Raw genomic sequence first — 12069 nt, 5'->3', positions numbered from 1 at the left:
TACTATTTATTTTAATGTATTTTTAAGGATCATTTTTATTTTATTTCATTTTATAGGGTAATTCAATAATACATTACCATACATGGAAACATGTGTATGTGTGCTGGTGGTTGCCAATTCAATAAATATAGCGGCGATCTTTACTAAATAAAAGATCTTGATAATAGTGGACTGGATACAATTTATTTTAAAGCACAGTGCGCTCCGTGACGACCGAAGACTTCGAGAAAAAACGAAATAGAGAGCGATTATAGCCCTTGTGATATCTTTATATACTGTTCTTTTAGTACACACCAGAGTAACAATACTCTGGCGTGGCACGCACCAAAATCAGTAAGAATTCAAATTAAGAACTATTAAATAAAATATTTAACAAAACATATTTTATTTTATTTTATTTGGGAAATCAACAGTTCTACATACATATTTTTAGTAAACAAACAGATATAGTGTATAAACTCAGAACTAATAACAGATTTCCACATAGTATACAAAGTTGGTAAAGAAAATATATTACATATCAAATATAACTGAAACATATACGATTTGCAGATTTGTAATACATAAAATTCACATACCAATGCTGTACTTTTAATGTAATTATTCATAAAATTTTATTTTGAAGTAATGACTTGGTTATCATGATAGAGGAATACTCATGTTCTGAAACCGGTAGACAAATTTAATTTAGTAGGCAAACTAAATACGTTACTATGAAATTATCTGTATTTATTTTTACATTATTTTTGAAAATATATAATAAAATGAGCCAGCACTCATTTATTTTACTGGAATAAAAGGTATAATAATAAACATACGTATAAAGTCTGTATAGACCAGCTTGAAGATGTCAGTCACGACAAAACCCGGTGGCTGTTAAAAATAATTAATAAAAGTTGAATAAAATTAAACGTATTATTATTTTTATTATAAGGACTGGATTTTCCTTAGTGGGAGGGATTTGAGTAGGAAACTCCTTGATAATTTTCCGACTGTTTGAGTTTTCTAGGTACGAAGGTTTTCACGGTCACTGTTATCAATTTGTTTCTTCTTTTTTGGGTGATACCGTGTGTGTTGGATCACTCAGTTTACCCTGAAGATGTTTCCTGCAATAGTGGCCGAAACGTCGGAACAAATCCAACACACACGGTATCACCCAAAAAAGAAGAAACAAATTTGAGTTTTCTGTTTACCATATTGATGTGCCATATATATGTATTTAAAAAGAAAATATATGTTTCTGATCCTATATTTGTGATGATATACTCATGTGTCTGTATCAACTAATTGCTAGTCCCATCTCAACATGGGACTTTAAGTGCCATGGAGTTGGGACTTATGTCTCAAAGAATGTACAATAAACTTATGTATGTAAATAAATAAATAATTGAACTGTTTCACCGAGAAACATAAGTCAATCTATTAAATTAAGGGAATAAAAATATAAAAATGTTTTTATTACTTTGCTGTTCACCTGAGAAGTGAATTACATATAAATACATATTTTTTTTCTCAGATGATATTCTACTTATATGAATTCATAGCAAAGATGGTACCTTCTACATAATAGATGAAGAATGTATAAAAATAAAATTGAAAATAAAAACAAAATACTTTAGTGGTAGTTTAATCATCCGATACTTGGGAGTTGATGGGGGTAGCTAAGTTTACGGGCAGAGGAAGGATAAAAGGACGCGTCACAGAAGAACTATTTTCCATTCAACGTTTTCACTATGGTAAAAGGGTAGATCTATGTTGTATAAAGCTTACGTAACTTTTCAGTTGAGAAAAGAGATAAAATATGCTGATACGTAGACAGTTAAAAATAGTTATATTGGTATTTAGTTTTCGTACTTATAAATGTTTTAAGTCGGCCCAATGTCTGGATTTCACCACCTAGGAGCGGCTCTTGTTTGAACTTCCATTCTTCATCTGTTGATTTTTGTAACGTTAAAGAGCTCAAACCTTCATTGATGCGAGTGAAATCTATGTTATTAAATTATTTCACTTCAAATAATTCAATAACCAACTGCGCATTATGTGTATAATGGCGGCCTCCGTGGTGTAGTGGTCAAGACGCTTGACTCACGCACGGAAGGTTCCGGGTTCGATTCCCGGTGAGAACACAAAAATTAAAATGTGATTTTTCTCAATCCTGGGTGTTCTGTGATGTAATTCACCACTGTAGTTGGGTCTCCTGGCCTGTTGTGGTGCAAAATAAATAAAAAAAAATAGTAAAAAAAAAAAAAATAACAACGTTTTCCTTTCAATACGTATCTGCGTTCTGATTTTAACAATTATTTTAATTTTGAGGTTATTTTCCATAAGTTGTGCCAGAAAATGGTAATCAATTTATGGCAGAGTAGAGTTCAAATCTTTGAGTCTGCTAGACTATCACGGGACCACAATCCAGTTGTTAATGTCCTGGGTTAGATTCCTGGCAGGGTTTAGGTAAAATGTTGATTTCAAAGGTTGTTTTATTATCAATATGTCATTGTTTCTAGACTAGCTCCAGAAATATAGGACTTATCATCTTACCGTCATGTAAAGAATGATCGAAATAAGCAGCATTTAATTGAAAAATGCACTGTCCTGTACACCGCCGGGTGCGGAAAGTGAAATGACTACTACTATCATCAAGCCATTTCCCTGTAGGAGTATGCAGAGAGAATGGACCGCCACACACTTCTATCCTGGCATATATTTCTAGCTTTTTCCACATTCATACATCTTGCCATACATGCCCTTCGGTTCTGTCTGCTTTTGAATTGATCAGACTTAAGGTTTTTGTTTATCTGATCATGCCATGTCTTACTTATTCGTTCTCGTCTTACGTTACCGTTCATTTTTGCCATGGATACTCGTTTTACCATTTTTTTGTAACCGTTCGTTCTACATGACCAAACCATCTCTGAAACCGTTTCTTAATCTTATAAATTTTACCTGACTCAGATTTACACTCCCGCCTGATTTCATCATTCGTAACCCTGTCATAAATTTAATTCTCACACATTCGTCTAAGAGACCGCATTTCAACCGCGTTTACTCGGCTTTTATCCTTCCTCTGCAAGTTCCATGTTTCACTTTCATACAAAAGTGTTGGGACTTAAACTTCGTTGTGCACTGCCAGTTTAGCTTAGATTGACATATTTTTTTAGCAATTACTGTGCTTAGTGCGCCGTTTATTTTGTTGTAAAATAGTAATGAAAATATATTAGACATCACATCAATATATTGAACAAACAAAGAAGAATATTTGATTCACAAAAATCATCAACGAGTTTTTAACTCAAATCCTTTTTTCCAAAGAAAATTCAGTCCTGAATCTCTCTCCTAAATATTATTCAAGAGATTCTCGTGCGTTCTTGCAAAACATTAAATACTCTTGGTGTGATAAAGGAGAGATGCCTCTGAGCAAAAGTAGTGCATTAAGTATAAAAACAATCGTTTACCTCTCCTTTTTCTATAAAAACATAACGAAGAAAAATATATGTTTCTGATACAAAAGGTATGATGATATTGTTAATTTTACTTCGTTCATCCGAAGATAGAGCACAAAAGATGGCAAACCAATTCCGGCAAAATAATTTAACAATTTATTTACATTGAAAAGATGACCACCAAAGTTAATACTGAGTCAATTATCTTACACAAACTTATCCCTCAGATCAACCCTTAGAAGGTTTTCCGCCAAATTGAACCCCGAAATATTATTAATTTATTATCAAGTAAAGGCTGTAGAAACTCAATATTATTTCAAGCAGAAGATTCTAATTTGAGGAAACCATAAACATTATTCAATGTAAGGTAACGATTCCAATCCGAGAGGTGATAATCGTTGGAGTGTCTGTACAATTATATTTAACATCCCTGTTATGAATACAGATTTTTTTTTTAAATTAAAAAAAATCTTTCATTCAATACAATATGTATGCACTGTTCACAGGTATATATATTGGATACTAACATTAGTTGCGTTATTTTTTTCCAAATGAACAGAACAATAGAACACAACAAAAAAAACAGTAATAAAAAAATCATAGCATCGTCACCGCACGTTGCGCAAATATCGCGACAAGCTTTATTCCCTCGATTGAACGCGAACAGAAAGATGTGTCCAAAATGCTCTATTTTGTCTATTTGACATTCCATTTTGAAGGCTTGTAATCAAATAAAATACTAACTTTTTTTTAATCACGTACAAATGATGTACCTTTACCATTTTGCTTCACTTTTAGTGCTCATTTTCAAATTTTTAAAAAAACGGATACACCTCATGTCTCACCGATTAAATTAATCAATATTAAAATTTCCTTATATAGTTGAATTCGCATTATTTCTCCAAAAACAAGAAAAAACACATGTTCATAGAAAAATATGTTATGTGGAAAATATATTAATACGCCTGAACCTCATTTTAACCGGTAGCCATAGATACGTTCTACGCAGTACTGTGTAAAAAATACGCCTTTTAAACTATAAAAAGGCTGCGCTACAAAATTCCTTTACGCGCGGTGATGTAACATCGTATTACGTCAAACAAAAACCGAATATTCTGAAGTTTAAACACGCGAAAAAGTAAACAGAGACATAAATACTGTTAAATAATTATTTTTACATAATTAATTAAAATTATAATATAATTTAAGCCTGTTATAGGAAAATAAATACAAATCATATCTACGCCGGTCATATGAGTAGCACGAAAACTCGCCTGCTGCCAATAAATAACTGATTAAAATAATTTTTCTTTGCGCCTCTTTCACACAAACACTGGCCACAAAACAGCGTCTCTGTCTTCCTAGTTATAAGTTTAATTCTAGCGCTCTTTTGTTAATAGTAAAATAGACTTATTGTGGCAATAGCATCACTTTCATTCGTAAAATTATTAAAATCTATTTCAACAGAGAGGGAAAACGTTTTCGAGAAGGGAGTATGGAAGTCTAGGCATTTACAGGGCTTATGACCTGTCATTGGCTGGTTAAGGTGGCCACTTTACAGACTGCGTAACATTCACCATTCTGCCCATGTTTAAACATCCAGATTTTCTCAACTCTTCCATCTGTTGACAGCATTTGGACATACTCAAACATTCGTAAAATTATTCTTCGCATAGCAATGACAAATATTTTTTGTTTTAAAATCCAGCATATTTATAAGTTTTACTTTCTAAATCTGATGTGAAAATGCCCATTTAAAAATGACAAAAAATACAACTTCATTATTTAAATAAATAAGAGAGATATATCAAGTCTTGTATCCCATGTAGACTCATGTTACGCCATACCCACACAAGAGTTAAAAATACGTATAATAATAAAATAACAATACTATTCTATTTATAATTTAATGTATTTGGGATAGTCATTTCACCTTTTTAACGTATTTATTCATTGAACACTTAATATACATGTACAATATATATATATACAAATAAGGGTGGGCATATTGACTGAAGGGATTTCTTCCTACCTACCCAAACCGTTCAGTTTGAGAAAATTACAAGTACATGGATATATTCTAAGGAATTATGCTAAATCTTAAAACTTTATACAAAATAAAAATAAAAACTTACTCTATACTATGAAGAGAGGGGAGGAGATAGAAAGGAAAGAAAGAGCAGAAGAGAACCACTCAAATATTTAGATCGTGACATTTTGATCTTGTTTTAAATGTAAATAAAGAAGAGCCTCTAACATTAGTGGGTAGGTTATTCCACAATCGAGCAGCTACAACTATCAAAGGGGAGGCAAGAAAATTAGATTGGTGAAAGGGTATTAAAAGGGTTCTCTCGTTACTAGAACGAAGATATAGTACATGTTGTGATGGAGGTTGGAAGATAAACTGGCGAAGTGGGATTATTCAAAACATTGTTAAGAAGTGATTGAATGTGAATGTTTCTTCTATGCCTGATACATAGCCAGTGTAGTTGCGTGCGATATTCGGTAATGTGGTCGAATTTGCGAAGGTTAAAGACATAACGAATACAAATATTCTGCAATCGTTCTAACTTATCAAGCAATTCAGAGTTAGCATCTGGATAACATACATCTGCATAATCAAGAAGTAGAAGAAGTAAGCTCTCGACTGATGTTTGCTAACATTAATTGGCAAAAAATTCTGCAATCTTTTAAGTGAGTGTAAACTGCTATAAAGTTAACGACTAACTTCGTTAACCTGATCGTGCCACCCTAATTGCTTACGTTTAATATACTATGTAATACCTACGTTTTTGATTGAAGTCATGAATGGAATTTCTGTGCCATCTATTTTGAAAAGAGAAAGTGTGAAAAAATTCAATTTTGAATGCATTTTTATTACTACCAACAAGTGCAATTCAGGTTTTTGTTGGATTTATAAAAAGTCTTTTTTTTTGTCCATGAAGAGATATGCTCGAGTGCAAGTGACATTATTTTATGTGTTTAAACAATGCTATCGGGTTCGAAATGCACGTACAATTGCAAATCATCGGCATATGAATGGTACGAAGAGGGGAGGTATCATGCGCACAGAAAAACAACTCCTTAGAATGAACATAGGTTTCTAAAATATTAATTAAAAACGGGAATTAATAATACAGTTCTGAGTATAAAATAGAACTGAACCCTGAAGGAATGTTTTCGACTCTATGAATAATAGGGTAAAAATCTTGGAAATGGAAATTGAGTATAAAATTGGGTTAAAATTGTATGATGAGATGCCTGAAAGTATGAAGAATGAAAGAAAACTTACGGATTTTTAAAAAAATGTTATGTTTATTGTAATAATGTAGTTATGTAAGAAATATTTAATAAGTATTTGTTATAATTGTAAATATATTAGTTAATATACAGTGTAATATTAACTAACTTAAGTAAATAAATAAAAAATAAAAATAAATAAGTCCGTTTTGCAATTCGGTAGTTGGTGCTTACGCCCACCATGATTCGTATCTTAGAAAAATTCACAAGTAATATTTGTTTTAATTTTTAAATTGATTTATTAAACTTTTTGTACATAACGTAAATTGTAGATTGGCGAGCTTATTTTTTTTTCTTTCTTCCAACGAATTAAAAGAAAGAATACTCTCTTTTATATAAGTCTATTTTCAAAACAAATATTAATAGGAAATAAAATCAAAAGCTTAAAACATAAAAAATCAACATTGTTTTGAGTATGTTCAAATGTTTGCAGACTGAATTTCCTCCCTAGGGAGTTATTTCTATCAAAATTTGTCAAAGAAACAGAGAAAAAATATTTTCCCTCTCATTTGCATCAAATTATATCTAAATAACTACCTAAGAAATTCAGCTAGTCTGCAAACATTTTAAAGTTGAATTAACTAACTTGTAAAAGAACAAGTTAAAATATGGAAAATTGTTTTCAGGCGTTGCCTAGTAGGTAAATTGCTTCAGCCGGATGAATCTCACATGATAAAGGTTTCAGCTCTTTTACTTAACAAAAGTCAACAGATGGAAGAGTTGAGGAAATGTGGATGTTTAAACATAAGCAATGGTGAAGTGTGTAAAGTGGCCACTTAAAACAGCCAATGACTGATTATAAGCCCTGTTAATATCTAGACTTCCATATTCCCTTCTCTAAAATGTTTTCCCTCTCTGTTGTAACAAATTTAGATAAAAAAAGAAATAACTTATTTGTATGTTAATGACCTTAAATAAAAACTATAATACTACAATATGATGAGTTTATCCAAATGTTTCTAGACAACCATATACTCTTCTGTAAAATAATATTGCTTAATGGGTAAAGAGAATAAAGAGGAAAAAGCAATAAAGGTTAGATTAAATAAAATAAAGGACATGTTTCTTCAGACGTGATTTAAACAGATGTACTGTAGTAAAAAAAAATTGATAGTGGATGGGGGATGTGGTTTTACACTGAACTATTTTCTTGTCCTTGGACTGGCACCCGAAGCGTCCGAGTGATCGCCTTAAAAATTAACAAGATACGCTGGGGAGTGGGGAGTGCCAATGTAGTGCCCAGTGTACTACTGGATGAGGATATGGAAATTATTATGATGAAAATATCTTCACTTCTGGTAAACTCTGCAGGGATCTCTTTGTGAGAAATAATGAAATTAGAAACGGAATTAGCAACTTCCGGTGACAAAGCGTATGAGATACCTTTGGCTCGGTTATGTGTACTACGGATGCCTTTCGGGAGCCTTAATCACTAACCTTATTTTTTTAATTGACAAACTGTACAGTCTAACCTGGAGCGAAAAATCCTCGTAAAAATCACTCTTAAATCTATTTCTCTGAAATGATTTAGGAGCATAAAAGTAATGGTTCTCTCCTAGGAACACATACCCAAGATTGCGAATCAAAACTTTAAACAGAGGATCATATTTTGCTGAGAATTAAATTAAAAGCGAGGTTTTCCTTCGTTAAAGGATACACAAAGTTGCAACACAAACTGTGTTCCGATAAAAATGATATTTGATCCTATCAAAATATATAGAGTTACAATTCACATCACAAGGATATAAATAAAAGAAGGACCGGACAGAGGTTCTAAGATGCCAAAAAAATTAAATCTAAACAAATATGGATAAATAAATTCTTAAAAAATACAAAGTGTGAATGCATTCAATAACAATTTATGCCATCTCTCTAATAATAAATGAACTTTTTTGACAATTGCATTTTTTTGAAATTGGTAATTATAATCATAATAAGGAACGAAAATTAAGTTTATTTGTTTCACACATGAATGCTATTTTGATAATTTTAATGAACCAAATGAAATAATTTCAATATTTAAAGAAATTTCAATGTAAAATATTATTTTGTTTTGATAATAATATGATAGTACATATTTAAATAGAACTTCTGCTGATGTTTTTTGAATTTAAATTATGTGGACTTCAGATTTTTATTTCAACTTAATAAAGCATTTATATGACAAAAGTGAATTTGGGTGTTTTATTGACGTATAAAATAGGTAATTGCGACAATTTTTGCATTTTAAACATCAAAATGCCAAAAAGTGGACTCCCGTGTTTTATCCTCTAAGGCAGCGTTCGGTACCGGTACCGGTTCGTCGAGATTTTCTGCCTGTCCGCATAAATTCTTATCACCCATTTTAAAATTCCTGAACTGAATAATATAATATTCAAAACCAATGAACAAAATTCTACATAAAAAAATGTTTTTATACTTGCATTACCGGTCCACAAACATTTTCACGGTTCCGCTGGCTTAAACAGGTAGGGAAATGCTGCTCTAAGGAGCATATATGATTTCCTCTAAAAGTCTGCGTAAGTCGATTTTTTCATATCTGAATTACTGATTTGAAGTAAAAGTTTTGTTGCTCAAGTTCGGCTCTGGTTAAATACAGCAAAGCGTAGAAGTTTTCGCTTGGAAAGCTCCGGCAGAATAGTCTTGTTTGCCAACATACCTGGATTTCTATTGGATTACCTTTAGTTGAGTATGGCTCTAGAGGAGCAAGCGTTAGATGGAGCGGCCTTAATATACCCCATCCACTATCTGGAGATCTAAAGTACCTACATACATTTCACATACATACTGCATTCTGAAGATTAAGCAAACTTTAAGATCAAATAAAAGCTCTTACTTATAAGAAAGCTTAATAAAAATAAAGAATTAAAGAATTTTTACTAAGATTTATAAATAATTTTAATTGACTTATTTAACACAATTCGTATTCGATTCGTAATACAAAAAAAGGAAAATGATGAAGGAATGAACAAAATGAGCCAGTTTTGATACAAATGTAAAATTTTCATAAAGCTTTAATAAACTAACAGTTAACAATCGGCTATCGCAGACTCAGTATAAAATCAGTAAAAAATCAACACATCTCGATAGAAGACCTTATAACAATTTTCGAACTTTTCGATTTCGTAGTTTTATAATATTTACCGGCTTCAAATTCCGGAGAAAGTAATAACTAGCGGCATCAGCAAATGAAAGCAATAACTTAAAGAAATTATACAAAAAACAGAGATTTTAAATACGTATGTATAATAATATAGTCACCATTGTGGGCGACGATAGAGCGTGCATTTATTTTGAATAATTATTTTGAAATTTTCTTTCTATTTTTTTTTCATGCGCCACTATGTTCTCACAATTAAACCCAAAACCTCCCGTGCGTGAGTCAACCGTATTTACCTCTACACCACGTAAACCGCCACTAAAATCAATACGCATCAAACTCTAATTAAATTAGTCAATACAAAACTTTTGTTTGTTTTCACAGTAAGAATCAATATCTGCATATTTGTTCCAAGACTGCAAATATCTTTTTTTAAATGGAATATATGATTTTTATTATATGTCATAATCAGCTTTCTAAATTATTTGATAAAAAACTCACTTATATTACAATATTTGAAATGTCCAAATGTTTGTGGACAAAAGAGTGGATTTCACCCCCTCACTTATATTTAGATTTTTTGCTAGTGACCGGGTTTTGTCGTAACCGACATCTTAAGACTGGTGGGAGACAACAATTTTTTATGTTATACACAAGTGGAAAAAAACTATGTACGTATTTTTATTATTATAATTAAAATGCAGTTCCACCAAGAAATGTTTGTAGAAAAGTACTAAATTTACATTTTTAATACTTGCAACTCATATAAAGCTGTGAATACATCGATCCTACCCACATCCTTTCTAATTCAAATTGTTGTTGTTCTGCAGTGCCGTAAAGAAGTCACATTGTGTAAAGTGTTACTCTGATAAGTCTTATACCTGCATTTGAATACTTCTAACAAAATGAAACTATCGTTCTATAAACTTCCAAAAATATACGGTTCACTAATATTTACAAGATACCGGTATCTGTGCAACTGTAAATGATCATAAAAGAAACACAAAAGGAAGAATATTAAAGTGAGTAAAAACTTTCTATACTGTCCACAGCATTACTTCAGTTATCAGTGGACAAAACCTAAAAGGTATGAGTTGAAAAAACACAATCTATCAAATGTTTTAATTTGAACATTGGTGTTTGTGTTATCTATGCAAATGTACAAACATAGGTAAATTTATTTTAACACTTTGTATCCCGGAGCCGTGTAAACACGGGATTATATAACTATGCGTTGTGTCCCGGTCCCGTGTTTTCACAAGGGTTTACCAGCTGTCTAAAAAAGTGTATTTCATTGACATTTAGTGACTTTTATTAGTTTTTTTTCGCTGCTGGTAAACCACATGAAAATACGGGACAGGGACACAACGCATGGTTATTATAATCACGTGTTTACACGGCGCCGGGATACAAAGCACAAAAAAAGGAGTGAGGCCCTGTATATGTGCGAACATTGCGATGGCTCTCCATAAAGGCCAATGTTGGCAAAACCATCATACAAAAATGACTTATTTAATTATTTCAAATAAATCTGAGCAGTTTCAATTGATTTAACCCAGTATTTTCATAATTATGACAATTTTAAGAAACCCTTCAAAAGCATGAAATTTCACAAACATGGGCCGGGCACAGGGAATATTCTATGTGTATTTGGCCGGTGCTCAAAGTGTTAATAATCAGATTTACTTATTTTGTTTTATTAAATAAATAACAGGTATTTGTTGGTTGAAAACCTAATATTATTATGGCGGAATTGTGAGAGGTGGCTTATAAGGGTTAAACTCAGAAGGTTGAAATTCAGATGTATGTTATAGTTATGTAGGATAATTAAGGATTAGAGACCCTTTTGTATTAAGGAAGGGTTCTTGACTTATCTATTAGTAGTGTCTTCTAAGATTTGCCCCAATAACAAGTCAGAGATAGTGATTCTTTGAATTGATATTTAAACCGAGAAGGAGAAGATAAAATAAAAGTTAAGGTGTTTTTGAGATATTTAACTCATGAACGAGGGTTTTGAGTTGGATTGCCGGAGATCTTACAAAAAAAAGAATTTTTTAAGCCCGGGTGTTGGAGAAAATATATTTATTTTTTATTTGTTTTTGAATTTATTGCACATTTTTACTAGGAAATCTTTAGAAAAGTACCAGAGCACTTTAATATGAATATGGTGGTTAGGTTAGTTTTCATCTAAACTGGTCCAGTCTGTTGATAATAAATAATACATTTAAT

This window comes from Micrasema longulum, unplaced genomic scaffold (genome assembly GCF_059751315.1).
Source record: "Micrasema longulum isolate JH-2025_06_02 unplaced genomic scaffold, ASM5975131v1 h1tg001430l, whole genome shotgun sequence".
Lineage (NCBI taxonomy): Eukaryota > Metazoa > Arthropoda > Insecta > Trichoptera > Brachycentridae > Micrasema > Micrasema longulum.
Note: the sequence above shows the minus strand (reverse complement) of the source record.